This window comes from Diadema antillarum, unplaced genomic scaffold (assembly GCF_040938485.1).
Source record: "Diadema antillarum isolate AM-2024a unplaced genomic scaffold, OU_Dant_1.0 seq00000994_RagTag, whole genome shotgun sequence".
NCBI lineage: Eukaryota > Metazoa > Echinodermata > Echinoidea > Diadematoida > Diadematidae > Diadema > Diadema antillarum.
The window spans coordinates 293,051-301,464 of record NW_027271832.1 but is presented as its reverse complement, the minus strand read 5'-3'; positions in this window follow the sequence as shown (position 1 = coordinate 301,464).

Below are 8,414 nucleotides of genomic sequence, written 5' to 3'. Positions count from 1 at the left end.
AGAAAACGCTGCAGCAAAACATGAGTGTCTTGATGCAGTTCTACGCAAAGTAATCATATGCCTCAGTAGATGTCAAATGTATATGAAATAATGAATGCCTGCAAAATATATGGCAAACTCGTCAATCTTTCTGCTGCATAGTTTATCATAAAAGCAAACAAAACCGAAATATCTGACTTGTTAAGATAGCACATAGCCACTGCTCAAATCTGCCTAATATCACTGCTTGCTTTTGCTTCTTAATGCTCAATCTGGGCCCCGTTTCATCAAAAGATAAAATCAATTTTAAATTTCCTTACCACACAGGCTGCCGTAGACTTACAGTTGAAATCAACTATATAATCAATTTTAACTCTTCATAAAACAGGGCCCTGGCCTTTGATTGCTTTAATAGTTGTATAATCACCATGGTGAGTGCAAGGTCCTCTTATAACCAATGGCGTCACATCATAGATTGCAAAGAATTGCCCGTCAAATCATTGTTCTGTGTATTCTTTGTTCCCTGTGAACAAATCCAGTGTGAAGTTTATAATACCGTCATGAAAAGTTCTGTGTCGCAGATTTTGAGCTGCCGTAGACACAGATTGCCATCATGTCAATTTATCTGTTGGGGGGGGGGGGGGGGGGGGGGGGGTATTTAGTTTAGTTCTGATGTCGGAAACAGTTGCACTCCATCTCTATTTTGTTCCTGTGAACGAGATATTTACCAGCAGATCTCCAAAATTAATGGATTTGTGTTTCTGATCAAAGACAGAAGTTGTCTTTGAATACGCTGATCAACACTTTCACCCTTGTAGATGCTTTTAAGTTGTCAGTGTTGCATCATGTGGATTCAAATCCTTTCTTGATATTTGTACGCCGTAGCAAAATAATCTGGTTGCTCTCTCTCTATTCCTATGACAGAGCTCCACATTAACTTCTCTCTCTGGTAGCCTGTTCAGACCACTAAAATCTTGAATTTGAAATTTTGGTGGCCACAAAAAGGAAATGTTGTGGCCTGAAATAAAAGGATATATATAAAAATTCATTTTGAGTTTTAACTGCCCGATTGGGCCACCAAAAGATAGCCTCTTTGGAAATTTGGTGGAACGACATCAAGTTTTAGTGGCCCTGGGCTACCACTAATGTCAAGCCCTGTGTAAGATTATCACTAGGTGGGTTGTTTCTACATTATTTTCAAGATTTAGCAAACATGCTTTGTCGCAGAGTGTATGATTATCTTATGTTACATTTGATAGTTTGACAAGTGAATGTTAAAATAAAGGAAGGTAGTTTAAGCTGTTGTAGTGCGGAGATTGTTCTGGACATTTTGTTCTGAACATTTTTGTCTATAACAAGGCATGAAGCACACAGATTTTTCAGCCCTTAGGAGACTTGGATTTATAGCAAAAGCCAAGAAAATGGTAAAGGGTCAGTTTCCTTGTTGCATAATACCAAAAAGTGACTGAATTTTTAGGGGAAAAAAAAACAAAACCTTACTTGAGTGTCCGCAAAATTATTGTGAAAGAGTTGTGTACCTTGCTGTATGTATGAATGGGTGGGAGGGTCATGCGAAATAATGGTGGCATTAGCCACAGCTTTATTTTAACATGATGGGAAATTTCTTCAGTGAATGTCAAGGTAGTAGCATTACATTCTCTAAAGTAATTGTATTGAATACAAATATTTGAACCCGCAAGAACTGTAACAAAATTTGAAAGGGATTGCCACAGGTAGAAATATCACATTGAGAGTAATGCTGCCATAATATGGAGACTGTGTTGTCTTTCATATCATGTTCTGTAAGGGTCGTTACTTTACTTCCATACATGTACCAGAATGATGTGTACCTGAATACTCTACTCAAGCAAGGACATGATATTCACTTAGCATTTGTGATAGCCATTGCCAGTAATGTGCTGTATCACATTATTCAGTGACTCCTTGAAGGAAGGCTACTGCCCCACTGCCACATTCAACTTCCTCGATATTTTGCCAAGAATTGACAATTATTTGACTCATTGCCAGGAAGTTCCTATTACTCATTAGTGACTTTATTGCACTGAAGCGACTGCTTGTATTCAAAATTTTGCACCTCCTTTTGCTCAAAATTCGGAAATTTGCACCTACAGCCATCAATGCTTCTTGCTGTACAGGGAAACCCATTATAATGAGCTCACTTGCAATGAGGTACCACATTTAAAGAGGTGAATTTGGCAGTCCTAATTTTCTGTTGCTGTGTTTAGCTGATCCCTTGTTTAGTATGATTACAAAAAGGCACCACATGTATCGAAGTAAAATCGCTGGTCCGGACAAGCTCATTATAACAGAGTTTCCCTGTACAGTGCTAGCCACGTGTACAAGTGATAAACTGAAACAAAATTGAACTTTTGTGTAAGCATGTATATGATGGAAGAGAGTGGATCAGACATTGAGAGAAAAGAGATTAAAACATGAGAGTTTTGAAGCCTGGAGTGATGGTAAGATTCTACTTGGTGCAGAAAACAACATATTGGTATTACAAAGCTTATTATTTACCCTTGCCACATGCTTTTTAACCTTGCTACAAATGCTGCTACCGTAGGTCAGAATGTGCTCTTCTTACAGTCAACCTTGCCCAAGTAGACCTCATACAACTCAAAAAATAGAAAATAAAATAAAATAGCTAAGTCGAAGAAAAGAAACATGTTGATTCTGGTGTGGAAGTCCAGTGGTCCCTTTGGATTTGACTTAGGCGAGGTTGACTGTACAGGTACAATGTATTCTACCTTTTTACTGTTTAATCCAAATGTGTGTTTTTTCCTTATATTTTTCATCCTATGGCTGTGTCTGATTGAATGTGATATGTATGTAGCAATACAATACGTGCCGTGTAACAATGCTTTTTTAAAACTCATTTATCACAATTATTGGACTGAAATATTGAAAACTGGATGTCAACTCAAGAGAACATCTACAAGACTTTGACTCCATGTTCTTGGTAAAGTGATATATCAAATAGTAAATTGGTGTAGCTGTATGAATTGCTCTGTGGTTCCTTACATACATTTCATGTACGTGTATTTCACATTTTTTTGTTGAATTCAGCATTCCTGTGCAATAAATGAATGAAATTACTAACTCTGACGTTGATGCATTTCTGTCTTCTTGTTAATACTTGTGCAGACTTGAAACTTTCTAAAGTTAGAGTATAAGTAAGATAGCAGGATAACAACACCGCAGTATAAACTCAAATTCATTGCAGGTCATACCTGTAGTACATACTGCTGCTGCCATGAACTGTGGTAAAATTTATTCTTGGAACCAGTAAAATTACTTTCTTTTTCTTAATTTCTCACTTTTGTGTGAGTTTTTTTTTTTTGTGGTAGTTATTAAAAAATTATTATTATTATTTATATTTTTTGTAATAGAAAATGTGACTTGTAAGACCACACACCTACTTGTTGGGTATTTCAAAGGAAATGTCTGAGTATTTTCAGTCAAGTAGTGTACAGGTGTAAAGTCACTAGATTCATTATTTTTTTTGGTAACATTTGAACGCAAGGTATATTCATGTATTTTACCGAATTTAAGAATGAACTATATAAGAAACATCCAAGGATACTAGAGTTCTTGTTACAACATACTTTATTTTAGGGTAATGTGAGCATGATAAAAGGGGAAAGAGAGAGATACGGTGGTTGGATCGACTAGCTGAAACACTGAAAATGAATGAGGGGGCAGTTATTGTATTAAGCAGATGGTGAAGGGGAGGGGGGGGTACTTTAGGATCTGATGGAAGTTATGCGTCCAACTACAGGGCAGGCGGAGCATTTTCAAAAGTGTTGGGGCCCACTTCCGGGTTTTATGAGCTAACAAACAAAAAAAAGGTCTTCAGTTGAAAAAAATAACCTTACCACGCTCACACTTCAAGATCTCTAGGACTATCTATTTCTATTTAGTGCTACTTAGTTTACATGTACGTACTTCCGCGTTAAAAAAAAAGTGTGGGAGCCCAAAATGATGACAGATTGACACCTTATGTATTTCTTCGTATGGTGCACAAAAAGTGGGGGGGGGGGGGGGCCGAACCCCCACGGCCCCCACGGTTCCGCCGGCCATGAACTATAATGATACATGTACACTGTACTAGGTTCCCGATCCAATGCATTAATGTGGAAGTTCCACTAGTCATAGATTTGAGGCACAATGCTGCCATCAACGTTGATTACGCGCAAACTTTTTTGGATTCTGCGGTACCACAGAACTCTTGAGTTCTGTGTGCGGTACTCGCGGACGTGGCCGATCAGTACCTTTTCCCTAGAGGGTGCAGCGCCTAGCTGATGGAGAGGTAAACGAATTCTGTGAAGCACATGTGTGTCGGGTGCAGTATTGTACGTACAGAATTGCTGATTGTAATTCTCTTTTTACACGAAAATTTCTTCTTCTCACCCATAAGAATGCAAGGAATTTCATAACAGTCCGTAGCGCCAAGAAACTTAACCTTGTTTTACCAAGGAGTTTTACCCTAATGTATTTAAAAGTGAGATTACTTATGTATTTCGAGTGATGTCAGTTATGTGATTTGTATATTTATTCAATTATTAATAATGTGATTTAAAAAGTGCTTAAATATTCATTTTATTATTAATAATGTGATTTAAATGTTGAAACTCGTCTTAGTGTTTTTAGGAAACTTGTATATTCTGATTACATCATTGGACATTGAGTTGAAGAATTTATGAAAGGAGAAATATTGCGTGTTTGATGTGCTCGCTGAAATGGGTACATTGTTGTTTGATGTGCTCGCTGAAATGGGTACATTGTGCCAGTGGGCTTACTTTAAGTGTCACGCTGCAGCGGTTTTGCGGTTGGGTTTGTTCGGGATTGTGGCGGTGTTGGTGGTGTGGTGGTCTTGTGTTGCAACTTATTGACAAATATCCCAACACTGATGTAAATACGCATTAATGCATTAATTGATCAGTGTTTTAGTAGTAGCATGGAGGTAGAAAAACCTCCATGGTAGTAGCCATGACAGAAGAAACCATGGTGAGTTTTCATAAAACTTTTATATTACATCATTGGAGTTGGGTTGGAGCTCGTCTTGTGGATGATTTGATGGGTGTGTCCGCGTTTGTGGGAGGGACTTGTGCTGCACGTCCACTCACGGCGACTATCAGGGAGAATTCCGCCCAACCATCCGGGGGTTGCATTTCTTTTATTGACTTTGAGTGTTCTGCATGAACGATTTCTGAGTAGCCTAGTCTTCTCTTGCCAGTCGCTTTCTCTAAAATTTAGAGAGCACAGTATCCAACAACTCGAGTAGCCTAGTCTTTTCTTGCCAGCCGCTTTCTTTAAAATCTAGAGAGGACAGCATCCAAAACAGCTCAATCACATCGTGTTGGGTGATGTGTAAAAGTCTTGTGAGTGGAGACCAAACCCTTTATTGTCCGGATCAAGTGCCCACAATGTAGCTACAATTAGGTAAAGAATTAAGCCCTGGCGAAACCACAATCCCAGAGTTCCATTGATTCTGTAATACATGTATGTACAACAGGTAATGTATAATGACGGCAGTTTGAATACACCTGTTGGTAGACCTTGCCCGTCACTGAAAAGGAACTTTGACACCAACTAATCTTCCAATGTGGTCGAGAATTGAAGTTCAAAAGACTGGACTGGACAATGGATAATGCAATCACAGTTCTCTACAAGGATTGTGTAAGAATACTACGGTTTAGTGTCGAGGCTTTCTGTCCTAGGGCTGACATAGGCGCGAAATGTAAAGAGTATACAAGTGTCACGTCCCTATTAGCGCACACAAAGCAAAGCTCAAGTTGCCCCTCTCTTATACCGTATTTAGTATTATTTTGAAGTTTGAGATCTAATGTACACCTCAAACAAAAACTGTTAACATGATGAGATCTCATTTTGTTCATTAGAGTATAGTGTCTGGACTGTTCATGCCTGAATATCTGATTTAAGATATAATTTTCATTTTCCTAACACTGGTCACTATTTTTCCATGATTAATTCTTTGACACATCATTACCTCACAAAATGCAATGTATTTTAATTTATTCAAGAATTTTTAAAAACTACATTGCTATGGAAATGTCCATGTAGATACCAGCACAATCGCGATAAGATTTGTTTGTTTGTTTGCTCTTTTTTAAGTGGTTTTGGCATTTATGACTATGTAGACACCATTACAGCATTACAGCACACATAGCAAACCTTTAAGGATGGAAAACGTATCGTCCAGATTGATTCGGATTCAGCACCTTCGAAATCGGGTAAAACCATTAAAAATATCGGGCGGACGATAAAACACGGTTAGGCCCAAAATCTGTCTTTGGCAACCAGTCTATTGCCCGTAGCTCACAGTGCTTCATAATCATTCATACAGTGTCGTGATAATAGTATTACGTATTGTGACCGTAACCACGCCGTTCATCAATCCAAATAAAACAAACAAACAAACAAAAATCTATCCCTGTATTGAATTTCAAACATAGTCATAAATACTGGAGTCGGCGCAAAGCATAAGTTGTGAATAGCAAAACTTTATTATTTTTTCCCTTCGATAATTCAGTCATACTGTAAATTAGCAGTGACATGTGAACAACAATTTCATCTAAGCATGTATCGTCATGACAAATATCAATTGTCATATTGCTTTCTTACCACTCTGGTTAGAATCTGAGAGTTGTTAGATTATACAGATTTTAAATAGTAAATACGAAGCAAAATTCATACATGGTTTCTTACAACTCTTAAGTTCAACGGACTCCAATACTTTTGATTATACCTCCTCTTATATGTTAACACACCCGTACATAAATACATACCAAACAAATAGCAATAATAAAGTCACAACAGAGGAATGCAGGGAATGCATTGATAGCCAATCTTGATTTAATGAATAATCCGAATTTTCGAGGAACCTTCCTCTTCTTCAGGGATGACAGTGCGAATATTCACAATGATTATTAAGAGTGAGGTGTTACTACCCTGCTAGCGCGCGCAATAAGTGTAACCAAAACAACAAAATAATAGATAATAGCCATGTCTACACCTATTCAAAAACTTGTAGTTATACTAACTACGAGCGCAAAAATGCGTTCCCCTAACCACGACAAAACTTCGATGCCGTTCACACCTACATGCAGTTAGCAAAACCTCGAGGTAAACATAACTACGATAGAAAATAAAGGGTGCCTAGTTTGCCCATAGGGTTGCGCACTATTGTGAAAAAAACTGAGCGTCGTGGTTAACAAAACTCCGTTCACATCTGTCATAGTATAAGCGCGCTGCCACAGCGCGCTTAAACTACGCGCTTAAACCACGACAACACCCTAAGAAATCTTGTGGTGTTGTCGTGGTGTCTTCGCCTTAAGGTTTTGTCGTGGTTTTCTAAACTACATGCGTCTACATCTACGCTAACTTGTAGTTTAGTGCCTCGTGGTTTACAAAACCTCGAGGTTTAGAAAACCTTAAGGTAAAGGGACTTAGGTGTGAACCTCACTAATAACAACAAACGCATGTTGTGCGCTTATGAGTGTCATACATAGAGATGTATACTAAGAACACTGGTGTCATACTACACGTCATAATAGATAAGACGTCACACTAGGATTGCGCGCGCTGCACAAAAAGATCATGAGAAGATAATAATCATTAATAATCTTAATCTTAATAATCATTGTGAATATTCGCACTGTCATCCCTGAAGAAGAGGAAGGTTCCTCGAAAATTCGGATTATTCATTAAATCAAGATTGGCTATCAATGCATTCCCTGCATTCCTCTGTTGTGACTTTATTATTGCTATTTCTACCAAACAAATACATATAGATATATTTTGTGTGTGTGTCTCTCTCTCTGTCTATATAAATAAGTAATTAAATAAATAAATAAATGAATATATATATGTATATATATATATATATCGTATCCGGGCAATTACCCCGAGAGGGCAATTACCCCCCGGCTAAATACTGGTTAGTGGTAAGCTTAGAGTAACGATTAGGGTTAGGGTTAGGGTTAGGGTTAGGAGTTTGAGTTAGGGATAGGATTAGGTTCAGGATTAGGATTAGGATTAGGGCCAGGGGAAGGGTGCGGGGTAATTGCCCAGGGGGTAATTGCCCTAGACCCATATATATATATATATACACGCACACACCCTCACACACACACACACACACATATATATATATATATATATATATATGTTATGATACAAAATATTTCAACACGTGTGCCCCCTTTACTACTGCTTATTTCTGTGTATTTTTGTTAATGCGCATGCGCAATTGTTTGTTGTCATAGAAGAAATCATAACAAAAGAACGCTTTCATCCACTGAGCTGATCCGAGTCCAACGTTACCGGACACCCCGCACTCTCGCTTGTTTTGTGGATAATTTATCCACATTTAACACCATTTAATATCGGTA